General features: G+C 44.4%; 1 long non-coding RNA gene across 2 annotated transcripts; it reads right to left on the bottom strand.

Annotated features, from left to right (window-relative positions):
• Positions 1–224: 224 nt before the first annotated feature.
• Positions 225–9,237, bottom strand: LOC142600676 (uncharacterized). Of its 2 annotated transcripts, none has more exons than XR_012834260.1 (3): positions 3,397–3,561; positions 1,393–1,484; positions 225–293 (listed from the first exon to the last, which is right to left on the bottom strand). It is a non-coding gene; the product is annotated as an uncharacterized LOC142600676 (long non-coding RNA). The 2 variants fall into 2 exon arrangements; XR_012834259.1 differs by adding an exon at positions 8,684–9,237 and having other exon boundaries at positions 231–1,484; positions 3,397–3,494.
• Between the last annotated feature and the right edge of the window lie 13,670 nt (positions 9,238–22,907).

Below are 22,907 nucleotides of genomic sequence, written 5' to 3' on the forward strand. Positions count from 1 at the left end.
CAGCCACCGCGGAGGGAAGGGTGCGATGCCGCTGGTCCCCAGGCTGGCCAGGAGCTCTGCTGTGATCCCAAGGACCTTCATGCCTGGTCTCTCACAGCACCATTACCACAGCGTTATTCTGGTCAGGAGAGGGTAGCCACAACTGTTTGTATCTCAGGCAGCAAAGCGTAGAGGACAAATACGCCAGCGGCTGCCAGCTCAGGCTCCCTGCATGACTCTTGCATGTTCCTAAGGTTTCTTAGGACAATCCTGTCTCTCAGCTTTGGTAGGAGATAGCAAGTCTGGATCTCAAGCTGTAAAAATCCACCAGAAAACATGGATTTGGATAATTTCTGTAACCTCAAATGCTCTTTTGGAGCACATCGAGAATTGGTAGAGGAGGGAAGCAGATTTCTAAGTCACAAATTGATGATATAGATGCAAATGTGTGGCCAAAAGCCAAGGCTGGAGACCAGCCAGAGAGCCAAATGCTTGACTCAGGCAAGTGGGTGTGAGGACTCGTGATCCTGAGGGGTCCTGGTGTGGGTTAGAGGATGACAGGCTAATTCAGGTAGGAAGGGACCTCAGCAGGTCATCGCTGTAACCCAGCCTCCCGCTCAGAGCAGGATCAGCCCATTTGCCATCTGCCTTTGCCTTTCCCTAGTTCTGCTCCTTCACAGCTGACCCTGAGGAGCAAACTGTCTCGCAGCAGACGCAGCCGGGTCCCTGCAGCAGTGTATCCCAGCCGGTGCAGCTGCTTTCTTCTCTGGGCAGTAAGAAGCAGCGCTAGGCTGCTGGGGAGCACGTCATGCAGGGGGTAAGGGATGCCTTCAGCAACTGCCTCGAGTGCTTTGCTGCAAGCATGACCTGAAACTGCTTTGTAAACCCCCTGCAGTTTTCAGCACTGAGGGTCAAACAGTCTTAAAAATGGAGAATACTATTTTATTAAACATACTGAATATGGCACAATCTAATGTCGTTATTGATTCAGTTTGAACATATATATATTTACATACAGCATGCTGCATGTTTGTAGAAACACTGCTTTCATGAGGCTACCCGCAGAGGTCGGTAGGGGACCAAGAGATCGGACAAGCAAACGGGAAGCAAAAGGCAGCCCTTTATTTGGATTTGGGGCCGACAGAGGGCTTGGCTCTGCACTAGTGATGGTGAGCTGCTGCTACAGGAACCTGTTTTGTTACTAAGACACGTTACAAGTCAGCAGCCAGCCACATTTTTCTGACTCATCAGCTGATATTAATTAATGACTTGGGAGCACACCAAAAATTCCCACTGGCCTTCCTTCCTTGAAAGGCTGTGGTTGTCTCTATCCCCCTCCCCTTGACTTTAGAAAAAAAATCACATCGACAAAGCTATACATTTTAAGTATGGGAAATGACCGAAATAGCTCACCCCTGTTTTCCTTGTAGAGCAGTGCCCTGCCTGCAGCAGGGACCAGTCCTGCCAAAAAAAGGTGCAAAACCCCCAGAGGGCAGGATGCAAACCTAATAAGGAACATAAAAGATAACACCGATCATTTTTTTCCTCTCTTTCTTATGATGACAATCAGCTTTGTGTGTGACCAAAACTGCCGGTTACAAAACAAATGCCCATCTCTGTGGGCTGCTGCAGCTCCCTGCCAGACAGGCCAGTAATTCTGAGCTGCAGGTTTTCAGATATATACATTCAAAATGTCTTAATTTCTCTCAAACAAAGGAATGAGGCAACACTACTGAACTAGCAACTGCAAAAACTCCAGCATCATCCTCTTTCAGGTAGCCACGGTCCCTCATCTCCCCGGGGTCTGGCCACCTTTGCTTATACCACATCTGCATCCTCACCCGGGGCAGCATCAGCTAAAACCCAGCCCTGAGAGGCAGGTTTCCAGGCTGACTCCCAACATCCGCATTTCCCTCTCCCAGCAAACAGGGCTGCTGGTCTTGCCTTTTTCTGGGATCATTTATGATATCCAGTTTCTCATTTAAATAATCTGCATTGATATGAAACCAATTTTTCTCATAGCCCCTGTAAATATTAATCCTCAGAGGACTGTATTTAGACAAAATGTAAATAGTTTCCTTTATATAATTTTGTTTGGGCAGAACAACTGCCACCAAGATATCATGCAGTCTTCAGGGTATCATGAATAGTGCTTTCATACTCTTCTGTCACTGACGTGTAATTAAAAGATCGGGTTTTTTCTTGAGTCATTACTGGATAAATAAAGCCTCCTTGTGAATTACCTCAGCCTCCTTCAACACAAACACAAACACAGAGCAAAGCCGTGTTTCTGAATTCTGTCTGTTTTTAACAGGTATAACCCTCTTACTAACAGCTTAACCACATCTTTATGGACACAGAACCTCAACCGCATCTTTACTTTGGTTCTCATACTCCTACACCAATTTGTGAAGCACCAGGGAGCATTAAATGCACTTTCCACGATTCACAGAGGACATTTTAGTAAGTGGTAGCCCTGGTGAAATAATCCCCCCTTCATCATGTATACATCTAACCTAAATGAGATATTAACAAGTCTTAGGAAGATACAGCTGAATTAAAGGGGCTGAAATACTTACCTCTTGTGGGTACCCTCACAGCAAATGACAGTGTCTCCAGCAGAAAGTTTGATAAGAATTTTAGTGACTTGCATGTGTGCAGAACAAAGTCTTGTCCAAAGTCATACCTCAAAAATACAATCATTAATACTCCTATTTTTAATCTGTAGGAGTTTCTCAGAATGGATTTTCTTGGGTCAGCATTTTTGTTTGCTCCTGCTATTCTTCCTGCTTTCACATTTCAGTGGCTGGAACATACAAAAACCAGTTACGGAAATGCCCATCCCGGCATTTTCTTCTTCTTCCGAATGCAAGCGGCCAAATACATGTTTGCTTTGGACTAATGACTCATATACATTCAAATTCAAAGCGGGTCTTATCATCGCATTATGAAGATTATAAAAGCGGTCGGCGTAAAGCCGCTTGCCGTAACAGGGACACTGAAAGGGCTGCTGACTGCCCCAGGACCAGAAGCAGGGAGGCCAGCTGGAAGGCAGGCTGAGAATGAAATTACACCTCCCCAAGTTCCATATTCAGAAATATGAGCAGCTTCTCATGCGGAGCTCAGCATTTAAAACTCGATGAATTACAGAACGAACACAGGCAGTTATTGACTTTAGCCCTTAGCCCTGTTAATGCTGCTGTGTAGCCTTGCTCATCCAAATCTTAGCCTTAATTTAGTCTTAAAAACTCAAAAATGTTTAAGTAATTAGACCTAGAAAAGGTTTACTAGTATATTGGCTCGGTTATTAATTTATAAGAGCACAGAATTGTCTGGTTTAGTTATTTTATTTTAAGTCCCCAATGTGTCAGTCATCTCAGGGGAAAGAACATTTGATGAAGAACTCCCAGTCATTACCTGCCTTCCTCACAGGATGGCCGTGGCTTTCCCTCTTTCTCACTGATGACCTGTAGTGGGGAGTGTTGCTTTGAAATACAGCCGTAGACATGAGGGACCTTTTGTGAAAAAGGAAGAAAAAAAAAAAGAAAAGAAACAAAAATAAGGAAACGGAAGCAACAACAAAACCACGTCTGCCTTCATATGACAGGGCTGAGTAACCCAGACCGGACTGGCTACTCACCCAACAAAACCAAACTTGTTCATCTTTTTCTGGCAGAGGACTCAATCTCAGCCCCCACGTGTCTGTGCAGCAAATTTCCCTCAAATTCTGAGTTTAGGGTGTGCGTGTTTTGAACACGTGAGGTTTGAGGCTTCTCAGAGGAACAGAAATGCAAGTCTGAGCCAAGGCTTTGGGGTGATTTCTAAAGCAAACATGGAAAATAGTCTGAAGGTTTTTCAGTAGAATTTGTCTGTGCTAACTGGTGCCTCAAATTATTGTTATTTAAACACAGAGGGTTTGTATTAACTGCGTGTTTGTGCATGGTAAATCCGAAAACAAAGTTTGACTTTAATAATGGAGTTGATAGCACTGAAACACTGGATCTAAACCCCTGTAAATAACAAATCCTTTTGTCGGTGCCCTCAAAGTCTAGCCTGTAATCTGTGCTCTTTGCATTGGATTTTTCCCTCTACTTTCTTCACTTTGCTTGAAGAAATGACAAAGTTAACTGGTCAAACAAGTGTTTTCTCACTATCACCCTTCTGATTCTCTCCCCCATCCCGCTGCGGGGGGAGTGAGCGAGCGGCTGCGTGGTGCTTAGTTGCTGCCTGGGGTTAAACCACGACAGCCTGTACCGTCCAAATTCAGGGAGCAAATGTGTTCGAGTTCAGTGCCCCAATTCATCAGCCTGATTTGTGTTATCAATCTGTGTCTGCACATACCGGGCTATTTAAAAATGGAAACTGGAAGAGCTTCTGACTACCTCACGTCAGGCGTAGAAAAGTGAGTTGTACGAGTAATTTGAACAGACATCTTAAACTAACCCAACACCTTGAACTAACCCAAATAAAAATCTTCTTTCCTCAGATTTTACCTGCAGCATTTGTCAACATTATCTCCTTAAACACAGCTGCTTTTTTATGATTGCTTTAGCATATGCATATGGTCAAATCATAAATGAATGGTGATATAAATGCTATGTATTATGTGTCCACATGCCATGGCCTTGTAAACTCTTTGGGTAATACCTACAATAATAATTATTAAAATGTCATTGTAATAAAATGGTGACAATGATATACTAAAACCAGCAAATGGTCTAAGCCAGAAATCCCTCAAAAAAGGAAATTTTAGTTCTCTTAAACACAAAGCACAGACGAGGTGTGGTGAGCAGTAGAATAACCGAGCTCAGATACTTGCCCTGCTCTTCCTCCCTCAGAAAACAAATGTAAAATATTAATCCTGTAGCTCAGTAGCTTTTAACGTCCACCTGGCACGTACTTTGCAGTGTACAAGGCTAGGCAAAACCAGGTTAGAGAGATAGATTTCAGCAAGCAACACATTTAAACAAGGTGTCACGTCACGTCAAAAAATGCCACCAGGCCTTGATGCCACGTGCTGTCACGAGCCTCCGCGAGCTGCTGCGTGCCTGCAGCCCTCCCGCAGCCGTGGGGACCTTCACAGCGCACCCCTTGCAGCACTCGCAGGACTGATGCGCCAGCAGGCAAACCAGTATCCAGCACAGCTGTTACTGTCATCCCCTCTTGCTCTTTTAGCTCCTCTCTTTCTCCTGATGGCACCCCGCTTTCAGCTCATTGCAGTACCAGGTACCGGTCTGGATCAGAAGCACAGAATCATAGAAATCCTGCAGCTTTGGAAAACTGTGTTGAAATTTCAGTGTTGTAAAAATGTGGCTACTGCAAGAAAGGGAGTTAAAGGCTCTGAAAAATTAAAATCTCACACAAACCAGCAATCATTTTTTTTTTTAAATTATGTATCTGCAACATACAACTACAATAAAATATGTTTATAGGTTGGTTACATTTATATATGGGGCTCAACCAGTTGTTTTTTCAGTCCTCACTTTGCAAACCCTTGGTAAAATGCCTGACTGTTCTTTTTAAAAAAAAAGGGTGGGATTTCAGCTGAAATTCCCTCAGGACACAGGAGCAGATTCATAATTTAATCATTTATTTTCATAATTACTTGCTATGTTATGGACTGCTCCTACGAAGCTTTGCATATTGCAGCCTGATTGTGAAACAAATCTTTACCCATTATCTGCCAGCAATGTTTATGCACACAGACCTAAAGATCAGCCAAAATTTCATTACAGGAAATCGAAAACACTGGAAGATGAATGCAAAAAGCATTTGGTAGAAATTAAAGATACTGAAATGAAACCTTTTCCCCATATTGAATTAGAAACAGAATATGTTACAAGATTGAAAGGCAGATCTAGAAAACATGACTGAGATCATTTAGTTTGATATTTTGTGGATCGTGGACCTCGGAGTTTCATGTGAACCCCTGTTGGAGCCAGAGCATCTCTTTCAGCAGGAATGAAATGCAGCCTACCATGGTTGTTAATTAGGTTAATTGTTAATTACTCTTATTGTTAGAAATTTGCTCCTTGTTTTTAATCTAAAGTGTTCCTGTCTTTGGCTCTTCTTGATGGATGACGCTATATATTTGTCTATTTGGCTGAAGATGTATCTGCTAATAATTTTTTATTTCCTCTGTAGATATTCACAGGCTGCGTTAGCCTTGTTTTTTATAAGATAAACAGACTCTTCTCCTTGAGTTTTTGTGCTGGTTTTGGCTGGGATAGAGTTAATTTTCTTCATAGTAGCTAGTAGGAGGCTGTGTTTGGATTTGTGCTGAAAACAGTGTTGTTAATATACAGATGTTTTTGTTATTGCTGAGCAGTGCTTACACAGAGCCAAGGCCTTTTCTGCTTCTCATACCACCAGCAAGCGGGCTGGGGGTGCACAAGAAGTTGGGAGGGGACACAGCCAGGACAGCTGACCCAGACTGACCAAAAGGATATTCCATACCATATGACGTCATGCTCTGTATATAACTGAGGAAGCTAGCCAGGAGGCGGGATCATGGCTCGGGAACTAGCTGAGCATCAGCTTCAAGTGGTGAGAAATTGTGCTGTGCAGCACTTTTGTGTGTGTATATATATATATAGCTAATAATAATAATAATAGTTATTTTTGTTGTTATTGTTGTTATTGTTATCATGATTAACATCATCTTCATTTTCTGTCCTATTCAACTGTCTTTATCTCAACCAACGAACCCATGAGTTTTACTTTTTTTTTTTTCTTTTTGATTGTCCCCCATCCCACTGGGAGCTGCGGGAGTGAGTGAACGTCTGTGTGGTTGTTTTAGCTGCTGGCCAGGTTAAACCATGACAGTCGTCTTCATGTTTTCCATTTTTTTGTCATCCTGGTAGTTTTTATTTGAATCCCCTCCAATTTTTCAATATCCTCTTTGAATTGCTGACACTAGAAATGGACTCATTTGGCCAGTGTGCTGCTGCCAAGCATGGAGGTAATATATCCTACTTACTCCCACACAATATTCCCCTGCCTTTAATCACTTGGCAGAGGCTGGGTTAGCAGCTCGTGTTCAGCCTGGCCTCCAGCTCTTTTCCAGTCTGCCGCAGTTTCCTGGGAGGAAGCAGTGCCCTTCCCCCCAGAAGGATGCTCTGCACCCTGTCTCCTCAGGTGTCTGGATTTGAACTTGGCTGCATTAAGTCCACATTTTTAAACAGCAACCAGACTATCAGGTGATGCAAACTGCTGTGTGCCTCTGCCCTATCTGTGCCTCATTTGCTGTTTCTCCTATCTGTACCTCACTGGCAACCTTCAGGAAGATGGCAAAGCTTTAAAAGTCCTATTTCATCTTCCTTTGAAGCAAAGGATCATATTTCTATCCTGGGCACAAGCACAGGCTCTTTCTTTGGGGATCTCTTCTCTCCCAATTTCTCTTCTGTCTAACTGCAGGTCCGTTGCCACTGACCTATATACTATCACCAAATGGTAATGAGCAAACACACCAAGTTACGTCCAGATTTAGTTCTGCAATGGATTGATTCTAGTTAATGAGAATGCTTCATCACAAAGGAGTGTCTAGCAATCACTGACTGGGAAGTTAAAGCATTGCTTTGCTCCTCAAGGGATGTTGACCCCTGACTGACATTTCACGGGAAAGCACTGTTATAGCCCCCCCAGTGTGAGTGCAGCAAATGAGACTGTATATGCTTATTAATTACTTTCTTTTAGTTACTTCTTAGACTTCTGACACTCTTCTATGAGCTTGTGGCTTTCCAAACTGCAAAGAGCAGTTTAAAATTTGTCATTTGCCTCTAGATGCTGTAATTGCACTTGGGTATGCCTGCGTGTGCTCAGCTCACTGCAGACCTGCCAAGCATCTCCACGTTGGCACCAAACCGCAATAACCTGCCAAATCCCACTGGAGATCCCCCAGTCAGCCTGATACCAGCCTGCACCTGACATATTGCCCACCACGGCACTGCCCAGCCCTCCTGTCGCAGAGCCCATGCAGCAGGCATGGCCGAAACCCAAGGGGGGACTGTCACCTCTTCCAGCTGGGACCCCATGCCACGATCACTCGAGCCTTGTGCTGGGTTCCCAAAAACTGGGCTGCCTGGAGATTGGCGGCCTGCTGCCTCACCAGCTGGAGGCAAGAGAAGTCTTATGGAGTAGGATGAACCCAGCGGGCTGCGGCTCTCAGTACTGTTAGTGAAAATAGCTCAATAACAGTGATAAGAAAAATGTGGTCTGTGGCATGCCAGAAAGGAGTCCCTGCTGAAGCTTGCCTGGTGCTTACAGGTAGGACACAGCACCCAGAGCAGCGTGAGCAGGAGAAATGAGCCAGCAGGACTTTGATCCCGAGGACCCGCATCAGAAACGCACAGGAAGGCTCACTGCACACAGCCATGGCCGCGAGCAGCGCAAAGAGCAGCTCCATCAGCCCGCCGAGCAGCTGCACCCAGATTCAATTATTTCCTTTTCTGTTTGGCTGACTGAGAGTGAGCAGAAGGGCTGTTTAGTGTTAGGGGCAATTCGTATCATATATTTAGGCAGCAGTGGTGCATCGCATCCCTGTGAGCCGCTGTGGTGTCTTTGCTCTCCCCGTCCTACCCCCTGGGTGCACACATGCACGGCACCTGACGTCACTCGGGCGAGCTGCTGTATGGCAAGACTTTTCCAGCTGGTGCTGGTTTAAAAGCTTTAACTGATCCTATTAACTGTCTTCGGGGAAACCCACCTTGCAACTCTGATGAGATCACGACATCCTCGACGCTTCTGGAAGCCAGACGTTTCATTACGAGATGACTAATGGAACAAAAGGCTTTTCTTCTTTGCGCATGCAGACAAAATCCACATCCCTGGAGACTACTCTTCCTGCCCTGCCCCTACCCGTCATTTTATACTGGGTTTTGAACTACTGACTCTTAGGGAAAAAAACAGGTCTGGTTTCAAGCAGTGGAAACCAGCCCAGTGCAGCCCCTGGAGGCGATGCTGATAGGAAGCACTGATCTGCTGGGCCACCGATGCTGAGCATGATACAGGAGCAGTCTCCAGAGGTGGACCCAAAGCTCTGCAGCCATGGCGGTGAAGCAGCTGTGCCCTGCACAGCCTAGGGAAGCAGAGCAGGAGGCAGTTGGTGGGCTATTGATCCAACCTGGCAAGAGAAGAAGAAACAGAAGTCCATCTCAAGCCAGGCAGCAGATTTAGGCAGCCTGCATGGCTCTGCACAGCCTGCCCATGGTCTCGCCCCCACCCAGCGCCGAGGGCTGCTCCGTGCAGAGCTGCATGGCACAGCACCTCCATAGCGGTGGCCGACTGTGGGCGGTCTGACAGTCTGTGCCACTGGCAACACTGAGATTAAGGCCATCTCCAGCTGATCCCAAGATGAAGAGGAGACTGAAGTGGCATAAATGCAATTTTCAGTCTTCTCCATGCACACCTGAACCCAAGCAGGGCTTGGCTGGGCTTGACTGTAGCTTCAGCACCCTACAGCTGATGGTGCTGAGGGTCATCTGCAGGGGCTTCCAGAGGACAAGACATCTGCACCTTCCTCACATTTCTGGTTCTGCTTTGTCAGTGTTGTGTCCATGCAGTGACACACAATGGCAGCAACGTTTAAGCCAGGATTCACTGCCGCATGTGTCAGATCCGACAAAAACAGAAGGAAAAAAAAAAAGGAAAAGATGAACTGAACAGGGTGCAGTAGGCCTGGAGTCCTTTATGTAAACCAGGGCTGAACAAAGTGTTTGAGCACACACTACCAGGAAGAGCCCTGGTGAGGATGGAAGAGACCAGTGTGTTGACTGACCTCGTCTGTAACTTTCAAGCACCACTTCTTATGTTTCATATTCTGCACAGAGCTCAGCTAATAAATACACCAGCTCTCCTGATCTTTTTGCCAACCCTATTTAATGCACATGCAGTTCCATCTCTCATCATTTTTGCTGCCGTCCCTATGAATCCAACAATCAAATTATTAATATTTAAAGCAACCCCTATTCTTAAACAGCTGCAAAACTGCATTCTAAAACAGATTCATTCTTATTCAAGCGATACTGATGCAATACTACAAGCCTCTTTCGCCATAAGCTCTGAGATCAATGCCCAGAGAGTTGGGGACAAGAAGGGCTGCTCTGGTTAATGACAGCGTGAAGGATGCCAGGGAGCCACTACTTATTTTTTGCCCTCACAAGGTGAATGCATTGCTCTACCTGTACAGTAGTTTTTAGGTGCTGGCCTGCACATGCCAGGGTCACGGACACTCCTGATAAGTCTCTGTTCAAAACCTGAAAAGGCCAGGAAGAGTTTTAATGTAATTGTTCTCTACCTTTTTAAAAAAAAAAACAAACCCACACAGAAGAAAGCAGGCTGCTTTCTTCCACTCGCTCCTTCCATCTCTACTCAGCTCCTTTCCTTGGCAGAAAAGAGGTTTAACACCCCCCTATCTTAATTAGGGCAGGTTGAACAGCAGGTTGAAACAGATGAAAGCAACTGAAATGTTACCAGAGCTACAGCAATTCTTCATTCTTATATTTTTTTACGTTCTTTTTCCTTTGCCACTGTCCTTTATTAAAAGCCTCTATTGATTTTTGTTATCTGTCCCTCTGCCTGCTCTCCCCTCAGTCGCTCAGATGCTTATGGGAATTTAAACAGACTTTCAGAAATGGTGCTCCCAGTTTTGAAGGTTGTTTAAAAGGACACTGTCAAGACATTTCCTCAGTTTTTATTTTAAAAGCTTGCTATCTTAAAATTTGAAGATATTTTATTTTGACGGGATTGATGTTTAGCCAAGCATAGGTCAGATTCAGATTTCACTTATTACCTGAGCTATAACTGAACTAATATTTTTTCCTTCATCGGAGAACTGCTACCAATATAAACATTCCTCACACTGTAACATAATAAACTCAGGTCTTATGCAGAGAAAACTAAAACAAAAAAAAAAAAAAAAAGGATTGTGGCATTAAATTGCTGTTTTATGTAGTTACAGGAATTGGTGCAGCAGTCTCTTTTTTTTTGATCATTCCTTTGATAGCAAGATGCATGGGGAGAAAGGAAAAATTATCAGCAAAGTCAAGCTTTTGTTTCCTAAACTTACTTAAGCAAATCCACCATTTTTTGTGAATATTTGTTTGGAAATTTTACCATGTAAGTGCCAGCTACCTTCTTCTTTACTGTAGAGTATGAAAATTGTTCTTGGGGAAAAAAGAATTTAAAAATCAAGTTTTATCTTTGGAATAGCCAGTTGAATGATACATCTTTCTCCTTTCTCATTTGTTTTTGTTTTGTTACCAGGGTAATCTTGCCCACAAAGAATGGTTCCTGACCAAGAGAAGCATATGGTAATGAGATAAGAGCCATCAATGGCTGCAGCAGAGTAGAAGGAAATTTAGGAGATAACTAGATGAATAGGTTTTACACAACTGAAAGATGTGTGAAGGAAATGAAATTGGACTACAAAGCTTGCAGTATGTGACCCCATTATTCAAGTTTATCTACAACACACAAGACCAATTCCCCTCTTCTCTATACTCATCATATATTTCCACAGCATCATATTTATTTCCTTGGCAATCCAGTTGCTACTTCACATCTCAGCTCTTCTGCTGGGTCTTAAAAAACCCCAACAAAATAACTGTAGCATAATTTCTTCTCTGTCCTCCTCCTCCTTTTTCTTTCTGAAACTTCTCTCCCCACCATTTCCACAGTGCATTCACCAACCCGGTCTATCAGCATGTAACAGAGATTTTAATACACTGGTCACGGATGTTTTCTGCCTTGTCCCGTGCTCTGCCAGGCGCTGCTAGCGTGATTTGGGAGTATTTAATCCCTTTACTGTTGCCATTCGTACAATGATGGAGTCCCAAGAGCTTGTGCACGCTGCAGAGCTGACCTGCGTCTGCACAGCGACGCTGGCCACTCTCCGCGGGCTCTGGCTCAGCTGTGCAAGGGATTGTGAGGGGCACGAGAGCACTGCCACCACGACCCCCAGGGTGCTGGTGAGGACGGAGGTCCCCAGCACTTCTCCTCCATTCTTGTTTCCACGTAGGAACCGCCAGGCTTCCTCCCGAAGAGCATAAAGCAGCCGACTTGCAGGGGTCTTCCGTGCCTCCTGACTCTCCTGCTCCCCGAGATGGGAGAAAAGAGAGGAAATAATTTTCTCCAAGAGTCCTCTGCCAGCCTTATGCTGGGGCAGCCCTTCCACCATCCAGCTGAGAGGTTTCTTCCTCTTGAGGTGCGGGGTATCAATCACACACATTGTGCTTGATCCCATTCAAAGTAATTTAAATATCTCATTAAGGTAGCAATGGATTTGCACACCAGTCCTACCCTCCTTTCAGCAGAGAGAAGAAAGCACAAGTATCATAAGCATAGGCTTAAGCGAAGCATAAGACAATGGGCTTTGGAGCTAAGCTGTACTTTTCTTTGTGACCTAAAAGACCTAAACAGCAAAAAAAATGTAAAGTCCTCAAGCCTGCTGATGGCAGGCCGTCAATCAGGGTCAGGAAAATTAAGAGTTCTCCTTGTAGACTGCTGACTTGGAATTGCTATGAGAGAAAAAAAATGGTAAAAAATAGGGTTTGAGGTGTCTAGTCATCAGGCTTGTTGATTAAGAAGCTGTTATTAGTTGCACACAGTCACCCCTCCAAAAACACAAAATCCTTCAAAAGGATCTGCTCTGCTGAAGCAGTGAAATGCCGTGCGCATGTATGTCAAAGAGTAGCTTCTCCAGCAGAAACATGCCCTGGGCGGAGAAACCCCACTTTTGCTGTAAACGTGCAACTACAGCAAGTGTCTATGCCTTGGAACCAGCAATTACCCTCTCCACCCCCAAAAGAAATTAACTTAAAGTGCTCACTGCTCAAAATCATTCAGGCATTGTCCCAAAGAACTGGTGTTGATTTGTAATCTTCAGACATGAAATGCTTTCCTCAGACAGAAACAAAAAGTAGAATATATCAAGGGAAAAAAAAAAAAAAAAAAAGCTAATCTAACCTAATAGGGCTGTAAAGAAACCCAGGGGTATTTTGGATGAAGCCACAATTTTGGTCTTGGCCAAGGATCACAAACATGAATTCTGTGGCAAGCAGTTGTAGATGCTCTCAGTTGTCTGTCCTAGAAAAAGAAATCATACTCAAATCAGTAGAAGCAAGTGGGCATGAGAAAAGAAGGAGAGCCACAGCAATTTTAACTTTCACCAGTCGGCAGGTTAGTTTGCTCGTGCAATGCTTCAAAGAGCTACCAAGTGTCCATCTCTGCATTTCTCCCTCCCACTGATGAGTTTATTTAAGGTTTTGTTGCTTTTATGCCTGCTACTAAGTCTTAAGGCACAAAAAGCACCATCAGGATGCTAACATTCAAGCACCATGTTCAAATAACGTGGTGGTTTGGTTTTAAGGACTTCACTTAGACATTGAGTGGGAGATGCTTTCATATAAATACCGGTTCTGCATATAGAAAACTTGTTGATATCTCCTTGCTGCTGCAGTTTGGCACTGAAGCACTGTCATCGCAGAGAACATCTCTGAAGTTATCCTTTTAAAGGGAACTGACTAGGAAGACTAGATGAAACCTGTTCTGCAGAGAAATCAACATGATTGTTACAGCTCTTGCTTTTATAGAGCACAATTATTTCCTTTTTGACTCTAGTCCTTTCGAACTTTACTCCTGAAACAGGCCTTTCTTTCCTCACAGCTTGAAGTAACCACAAAGATAATTTTTAAAATCACTTCTCTGCAGCTGAGAGACACTAAATTTCCTTCTACTGGCTAGAACAACCTTATTCTAAATGCCATGAAATTAAAGCTGATCCAATGTCTCAACAGTGGTATTTTACAACCAACATCTTCTTTTCTCAAGCACTCAGAAATAACAACAAAAAACATATCATGACAAAAGCATTGTTAAGGCAAAATAAAAATTTTATAGACATTTACATTTATGTTAATTTCCATATGTTAGCAAGGTAACGTCTACAGACCTGTGGAGATGAGAGATGTTTAGGACAGTAAGATTCAAGAGAACTGGGTTGCTTCCAGGTCTGACACAGACTTTCTGTTTAAAATGATCTCGTACCATTAAGTCTCATTTTCCCATCTATGAAAAGGAGACTATACTAATTCCTTTGCTGGTCCCAGTCCCAAAGAGTTTATAGCCTTTATTGGGAAAACAATCTCTTATACTATAATCAATGCCAAGTACCAGGGGGTCTTCCAAGACTGGGAACCCGCAAACACTAAGCTAATATAAATAAGAGATTATCATGGCAATGAGTAACTTGCTATTAATTCACTTGAAAGATTACTCAGTCTAGTATAAAGCAGCTATTCTGTTGTCTGTTCCAAAGTATTATGTGGGTTTTAGATGTTAACGGTAACAATTGTCCTAATCTACAGTATGCTTGAGTGACACACGTCTTATTCAGTTCAATTCTTATTAAGCAGTTGAAAGTCAGTTGAGCAAACCTTTTCATTTTCTCATTTACTTTTGAGAGATGTTTTCCTGGAGTTAACTCCAAATTAAGCCAACCAGGGGTTTACAAATGAAAAGATACCACCAAGTGCTGATAGCTTCTAATATACTATGTCTTCCAGAAATACCTTGGAGCTTCATTTCCACCTTAGAGCTGAACAGGCAGCCAGGATTTTAGCCAAAACCAGAGAGGGTCAGAGGCAGATGGAAAATTACAGATTACTTAAAAGGAAACAAAGGCAACATGCAAAATCTTGACATGCCTTAGAAACATAAATGCTCACATAGCTACTGCAGAGCTAGCACTGAAAAGCAGTTCCATTGAGCAGCAGCAAAACCACCCATTCTTCACACCTGTGAAGTAATGTAAAGTAATCCAACAGACATTTTCCTCACTTCTGGAGACGTTATCTCTTATAAGCTTTTGAATTGCAGCAATGTATAAAGTAAAAAATGAGAAAATAGTATGTATTTTTTCACAGTATTGAAACTAAAAACATTCAGAGCTCTTTGAAGAGGGATGACTTCCTTGGGGTTTCAGTCAGTTCCAATGAAGACTCAGGAGGAGGAATTTTCTGTGCCCCTTCTTTGTTCTCCAATGCGAAGCAATACAGGCAGATGATACACCCAGAGATGTGTGCATTTATAATTTTGGAACCACTTGTCATCTTCCTGCTAGGCCATTTACTCCATGTCTGCACCTGCTTCAGTAACTGGAGGTGTGTGCAGCAGCTGACTGCTATAGGCAGAGCAGAGTGGGTCTGAGGGCCAGGATGGGACTTGAGGGACATTCATAGTGAGTGACTTCTAAGAGGATTCTGCCTACTTTTTTTCTACTAAAGGAAATGATGTTTTCTGGAAGACATTTTTATTTCCACAAACTGGCATGCTGTGATCTTAAAAAAAAAAAAAAAAAAGGTAAGCTTTCTCAGAGCTTTTTGTGTAGTTCTAACATCTCTGAATGAATCTGAAATGCAGAGCTTTTAGTTCTAGTACGCAGATATTGTTTTGGCTAGCTCAGGAGACTGTTCTGTAACTTCATCTTTGCTACTGAACTAGATGTTCCCTGAGTGGGAGGAACTGATATCTGAATTTCAAAGCAGTTAATAGTCTTACTTGCACTTTTGCAATATTTGGAAAATTGTAATTAACCAGCTTAGCTAATTTACGTTTTTAATATTTAAATGTTGCTTGTTACACAGAAGCTGATTGCTGTAGCAGCTCCATTCTGAAAGCTCATTAGAACTGCTAAAAGGTTTAAATACACACAGCTGAAGAAATACATGCATTTTTATAAGGCAGGTATTATGGCAATACTTTGAATTTCATTGGCCTGAACAAATACACCAGCCTTCTGCAGGATTTTTTAATCAAGCTCATTTGCATTTGCTTGGAAAGGTACATCGCTATTTTTTCTGAGCTAAATACTTAAATGACATTAGCTAGCAGGATTTTTAGGTTTATGTTTTTCACTGTCATTAACCTTCTATTATGACAGAGACGAGGAAAATCAGACAGGGGCCCTTTTGTACTGTGTATGATTCAGGCAGGATGTAGATAATACATGGACAGAAGGAGCAAGACTGGCATCTGGAATTTTCTTTTAAAACATACCAATATTATTTAAGTATATCATCTCATTACTTAAGGATGTATGCTTCTTTTCCCTAAGCTGGGATGAAAGGAATTCCTGTGGGATAAGAAGACCAAGTATCATGTGCTCATTGGAGAAGGTAATGCAGATGAGAGGATAAGAAGGGCTGACCAGAGAGGATGGATGTGGCAGGGACGTGCTGCTTGGGCTGGGTGGCGTGGCGTGACCTGACACAGGGCATGAGGACAAGACAGAGGTCTGGGACAAAACAGCCTCTCGCTATTTTCAGTCTTGTATTCCAGCCCTGTCCCAGCCAAACCAGGGGGTCAGATCACCTGCTTTGCTTTTTAAACTCTTTTTACCAGCATGTATGATAAATCTGTTATCTACCGTGCATTTTCCTTCTCTTTCTTTCCCTCCTCTGTCATCTTTTCCCCTTTATGTGGTTATTCTTCCTGCTGTAGTAGGTCCCTTTTCCCAAAATGCAACTGATTCCTGTCCATAAATATCACACAAATGTGCAGAGTGTCAGATTATGATTAGGAAACCATCAGAGGGCACATCTGAATGTGTAAATACCCCTTTGTTGTTAGGGCTTTTCTGTCTGCTCAGCTATTTGGGAAGAACACCCCAGAAGCCAAAAGCTATATATATATATATATATATGTACATGCAGAATCCTCCAGTCAGCAGATCTTGTAAATGAACTGGCATTACCCCACCAGCACAAACCGTGGCATGCTTAGTTCAGCACGCTGGAGCACAGGGAAGCCTTGCTCTCCTGGGCTCCTCAGCCTCTCCTCCTTTCCTTGGCACTGCCAAACTCCCCGTGGTGCCCCCTCATCCCTTCCCCACCTCTCCCCAAACCTGACTTCACCTCCTGCCTCTTGCCCTCTTCCCCTCACACCTGAAATTTCTCTGGAGGCCCCGGTGCAGAGCCCGAGCTAATGAAGTGCTTACGAGAGCGGGTTGCACTCTGCTGATAACTGCACACATCAGGTCCCACAGCTGCTCATCTTAGGGTCCTTCAAATGATACAACATGGGACTGAAAGACAGAGCTCTGCTCTTTACTGCATCCCTCAGTCCCATGTCAAGCTCAAAGGGACAGGAGATGCCCTGCCAGTGCTACATCCTTCTGCCCCTCTCCTGCCTTTTTGTCTCATACTAAAGCTTTGGTACTTCTTAATCTGAGCTTTTTTGAGACTAGTAAACTTAATCACCTGAAACCATCAGCTTCACTTTCAGAAGAAAATCCTGGAGCAATAGAACAGGTTACTGCAAGCTCTAAGCACAACAGAGATCCCAAAATGATGGTTCCTCTTTCCAGTTCTCTAGAGAGGCAGCCAGCTGTATCACAGTCCTGTCAAAGAGCATCTTTAAGTGAATGCAAAGGCATATATTTTTTCCTTGCTCCTAATTTACTGTGAGAACCAAGTACCTGATGAAAGCAGGAAGAACCTGGGAGGAATCATCCAGCGCAGAAGCTCTGGTCAGGGGAGAACAGCGATGCTGCATGAGGCGGTGCCGTAGACCCCTGAGACTTCTCACGTGCTGGCCCACAAACCAGAGGTGGGAAATCCCAAACAGGCTGGGAACAGTCAGGGCCCAGGCTAGCAGACTGTCCATCTCAGCAGAGCTGTACTCAAAAGAAAATTGGTTTGCAGAAAGTCTTCAAGGACTGCCGTACTGCCCTCAACCTTGAGAGGATCTAGACGATCCCACTGTTGGGCTGAGAAATGTCCTCCCTAGGTGTGCCCACTGCTGATGTGCCTTACTGGAAAGGGGCTTGAAAACACAGTGCTGGAAGGCAGGAGATGAGGGGGAAAGGACGCTGAAGAAACCTGAGCTACACCATTTTGCAGGCAGGTGCTCTGTTATGGCAGATTTGGTTGGGAGCCTGGCTTTCCTCAGCTTGATGTGGAGGAAAGAGCCCACCATCAGACTCTCGCCTAGAGCCAGAAAGCAGTTGGTGTCTCTTACCTTCCAGTTCCCTGACAAGAAGGACAGACTCCCCAGGGGTCAAGCAGCTTTACCATCCCATTGCTCTTGGCTTCCCTACTTGGGATTCTCCTGTTTCACTGCCCCTTTGGATTAGGAGGAAACAAAAGCTTTCAATCCCTACAGTGAAGCTAAAGGCCCCATTTCTCAGGCTCCTCATGCTTCCTGATTTCCCCTCCCTAGCTGGGAAGGGATGAAAAAGACAACTCTCCGTTTTGTGCAAAGCACAGGGAGGCTCGACACTGCCCTGCTGCTTGTACCCCGGTTAGCCGGGTGACGCCAGGTCAGCCGTAGGTACAAACATCCTAGCTCCGGATGGCAGCCTGCTTGTGGCAGGTGGGTGGGCTGTGATCCCCAGGTCCCCCCAGGTCCCCGGCTCTGTGAGACCATTGCGGAGGGCTTGTTTCAGACCAGGATCCATCTGACAAGGCATCCAAAGGGAAAGAGAGTTACCATTCGTTTTTCTAAATTGCTCGTCACAGCCACTGCAACACTGCTGTTGGGCTTCAGAAAGCCATCCGTCACCCACAGGGGTTGTAAAGCTGAGAGTACTTTCAGGAGAAAGTAGCTCGGGTGAGTTTTCTCTTTCCCAGCCAGCTCCCAAGGGTGCCGTTCAGCACAGGAGTGAAATACCCAGCCCCTGCTCGCTGACCGCGGCACTGTGCAAGCAAAGTCACGGCCGCGTGGGGACCCTCGCAAGCAATTCTGCATGTGTGCATGGAAAGCAGATGCAGTTTCCTTCTCACAGTGCTCAAGTAGCGTGTAATAACTGCTTAAACCAATGGCACTGACTCTCAGTCCCAATGATTCCCTTCCTTCTCTCCTGCTCTGGTCCGAAGAAGATCGAGTTACTCATCAGGGGCTCCCACTACTTCCCATACCGAAACCTTCTTTCCCACGGAACAGCTCTCACATCTAGCCAGAAGCATGCCAATACCTCCCTCCCTTTAAATTTGGGGGGTGGGGGGGTGGGGGTGGGTACCACGCAGGGGGTGAAGCCTGTTGATGGGCTGCTTGGGTGAGAGTCATTTTAATGCAATGGAAATGGGTACCACGGGAGCAGAGAGGCACAAACCTTCACAAAATAAGAAAAACGCAAGAAGTACTGTTGAAAAGCCCAGAGCTGCCAACAGCCAACCTCATACTCTCCAATAGGCAAAAAGATCTAAGGACAAAGCCTTGTCCCTGCTGAAAGAGGGGATTTCCATTGATCTCAAAGGCACCAAGGCTTCAGTTGAAGTTGGGGTTTTTTTGATGCTTACTTACCTAAATTCAGTTTCTAAATATTCTGGAGGCACTCACAGAAGTACAAGACAAACATGAGGAAATCTGTCTCTGCCCCCACTTTGCGACAAAGCATTACAGGAAACGGGGCCTTCATATTAAGTAATGGAAAAAGTCTAACAAAAAGGGGGATTTTTCACCAAAATCCGCACGGTAGCGTGACTACAGCCTAAAGCATGCGAAAATACCAGAATGCAGTAATCAAACCCATGGAGGTCTGGGGGGAAATCTCTTTCAGAGTCTCAGTCTCAGTAACTGAATAAAGAAGAGAATTTAAAAACAGTATTCACTGCATCTGTTCGCAGTCACATGCCCTCCACAAACAGCCTTTTACTAAATTACAGGCATAGTTAATCTATTAAGCATAACAAGAAAGAAACAGTAATAGCATCATATTTTCCTTTCTAGGATACTAATTGCCTGTCATTTTTTTCTCATTATAAAGGTCATTTTATTGTTTGTCTTGATGTTATTGGGAGGGGTGGGGAGGGGGTGGAGGGGAATCCCAAGCCAGAGGCAAGCAAAATGCTCTGCTTTGAGTTTTGCAGAGAGGTACTGACATGTTTTACAGGAGCGGGGGGGTGTGTGTGTGCGCGCGCACACGTCTCTGGGGAACATCACCACTCACATGCAATCTGGTGCAGCTTGGCAAACTGCGAACGCGGTGCCCACACTTCTTCTGTGCAAATGGTGTTAATTCCTGTGGACATCCCTCACCATTAAAAGTGTGGCAGCTGATAAGCAGCAACGTTTATATGAGATAACTCCCAGTAATGCTTTCAAAATAAACTCTAGAAAGCTGGATCCGTACCAAGAGCAGAGTGATTCTGTGCTGGAGGTAGAAAGGAAAAGGTCTAACCCTACAGAAGTAATTATTCGCATGGCTGTTGAATTGCGGCATTCACTGATTTTATTGCTTTTGTGTTTCTTTTCACAAATAGCCTATGGGTTATACATCTGAAAATACAGTCCTGCCAAATGAAGCAGGGGGAACAATAGGAGCAGCTAATGTCTGGCTCAGCTACCTGCCGACACCTGCCAATCCAACCTTAGGCAGGGGTGGTGGTATTTGTTTCTGCTGCTTTCAGCTTTATCTTCACCATTGCCGAGTTAAGTTTGGTTAGGAGAGTGGTATGGCAGGGAAAAAAAAGAGAGAAGGTGAAAGGCAGGGGAAAAGAGGGCAGGAAGGGGCAGGCTGGAGTGATGCTGAGGGGAAAGGAAAGGAGGGAGAGGCTGGGAGCCAAAAGCCATGCAACCCTGAGGATGCTTCCCACCTCCGCGATGAAAGCAGGGCCAGCTTGATTGCGAGGATGTCACTGAGAGGAGGGGGTTTGGGAACATAATTTATGAGTCCTGCTGCTAGAAAGTCCTTTTTGTCATTTGCTTCTCAGTGCAATGTGCGTATCAAATGCTTCCCCCACAAAAGCGGATAAAGTGCTTTAATGCTACGGAGATCGAGATACTGCATCTCCTGTTTCACCCCTGCTGCTTCAAAAAGTAACCTGGAAAGTGCTTGTGTAGCATTTTAATGTCATCCATATTTTAAAATACCATCTAAACAAATCATGTTTATAGGGTAGGAGGGCTTAAAAATCAAAGGGCTTAAAAAAAGTGTATGATTGCTTCTTCTCAATGTACCATATAAAATTATAGTTTCATCAGCTGTAACTACACAAGTCTAAGATATAATTTCACATCTCTAAACAATTTTTCATGTAACATGGTAGTTATAGTCAATTAATAAGTTATTCAATAAATATTTTAATTGATGTTTAATTAACCCACTGTGGAATGCAAGTATATTTATAGCTGCTGCTAAGGGCACATTTCTAAACAGTAAAATAATGGTATTTTACAGAAATCGGGTACATAATAGTAGTGCAATTATACTCCTAGCTGCAATGTGCATAATTTGTGATCTTGTAGGTTAATTCTGCTGGGCTGTACTCCAGTATTCAGCAGTAGCAGGCAATGAGCAGCAGCATCTCCCTGAGACAGTGGCTTCCTCTTGTCTCTATGCCGATTCCTTCAGCCAAGGACACGTACAACAAAACACAGGTATGCCTGAAAGGACGATCTCGAGTTGTTCAGAGGGTGCAACCGTGTGAAAGCAAATGAAAACCCCAGTCATGGCATTCGACTGAAGGCTGCAAGGGAGTTGCAGGCACAGAAGTCCAAGAATGCGATGCCAGATCGCAGCTGCTGCCTAGCGCTGGCGGTGCCAGCATCCCCGAGCACTTGGCTGTTTGTCTTTAAAAAGGAAAGTCCCAGGAACTGCTCCTGTGCTGGGAAACACCAGGGTTGGATGGTGCAAGGCAGCCTGCCTCTCTCCCGACGTGCATGGGTTGAGCTCCCTCCTCTCCCTCGGGAGCAGCAAAACCCCCGTCATGCTTCCCATGTGACTGCCTGGACCTCCATCTTGCCCTGACAGGAGGCATGGAGCACTCTTCTCCTCCCAGTGAAAGCAGGTCACTGGTGTAGGAAGGAGTGATTTGGGGTGCAGGATACAGCAGAGTTTGAGCACAGCCTGTGCTGGGGGCTCAGCAGCAGGTGGGTTGTGGGCTCCCAGGGCCAGCTCAGCCGAATAAAGAGAAGGGTCAGAAAACAACAGTGTTGTAAGGAACTGGATGGAAGGTCTTCCTTTTCTGATATGCTGACACATTGCTTATTTGCAATACTGACATCTTCTGCACTCAACTTTGTGCAGAATTAGTGGTCAATGATATGAAACGCTGATGAAGGTGTGAGAGGGGAAGAAGGGGAGGAGGAGAAGTTGCTCCCTTTGAAGAGGAGGAGAAGGAGAGCGGAGCATGTTCCACCAAGAAGAGTTGGTCCTCAGACAAAAGGAAAGCTCTCAGAACGCTTGGCAATCATTCTCCAGCATTGATATTTATTATGGAGGAGCATGCCTTGCCCTAACTCATATCATCTGGGGATGGCCAATTAAATACTGTAATAAAGACAATTCCCATTTGTTCTATATAATGAGACTGCCCATCTGTGTTGTGAACTCAGTAATAACCTGACCAAAGCTGCATGCCTGAGCAGTGAAGATCATTTCGCATTGCTTGGCTTGGGGAAAATCATGTAGGACTCTGATTTTCAAAGGCAAAATTTTTACAATATTTTATCACGCTTCAGGTAAATGTAAACTGGGAACAAAGCAGGGGCACAACTGTGCTCACAACATCACTGTTTAATTTTTCCCCTGTATTCTCTCTGGAGAATATTCATATTTGCTGTTGGACATTAAAAGCTGTGTTTCTACCTCATTAAAATAATTCTATCTCAGTAGTGACTTGTAATGTAGCTGTCTGCAGTTCCCCACTCTCCCAAGCTGCTGCCAGCTATGAATTCTGAGGTCCACTGTCCATGAACCTGAAAACCCAGAGTTATGGCCTTTTATGATTCCACAGCCGTGAAAGTGGATATTGCATGTCCTGACATCTATTGTGTTCTGCTGCAGGGAAATAAATGAAGGGGGGAAAAAAAAAGAGAAACCTTATTGGCTCCATTAATGTTGAGATTGGTGTTTCAAACAGGAAACAACAAAATCTGATTGAAAGCATTGGCTTGTTTCTTCTGATGGCTCCTGGACACCTGAGTGTCCA

The sequence above is a fragment of the Balearica regulorum genome, chromosome 1, assembly GCF_011004875.1.
Source record: "Balearica regulorum gibbericeps isolate bBalReg1 chromosome 1, bBalReg1.pri, whole genome shotgun sequence".
Lineage (NCBI taxonomy): Eukaryota > Metazoa > Chordata > Aves > Gruiformes > Gruidae > Balearica > Balearica regulorum.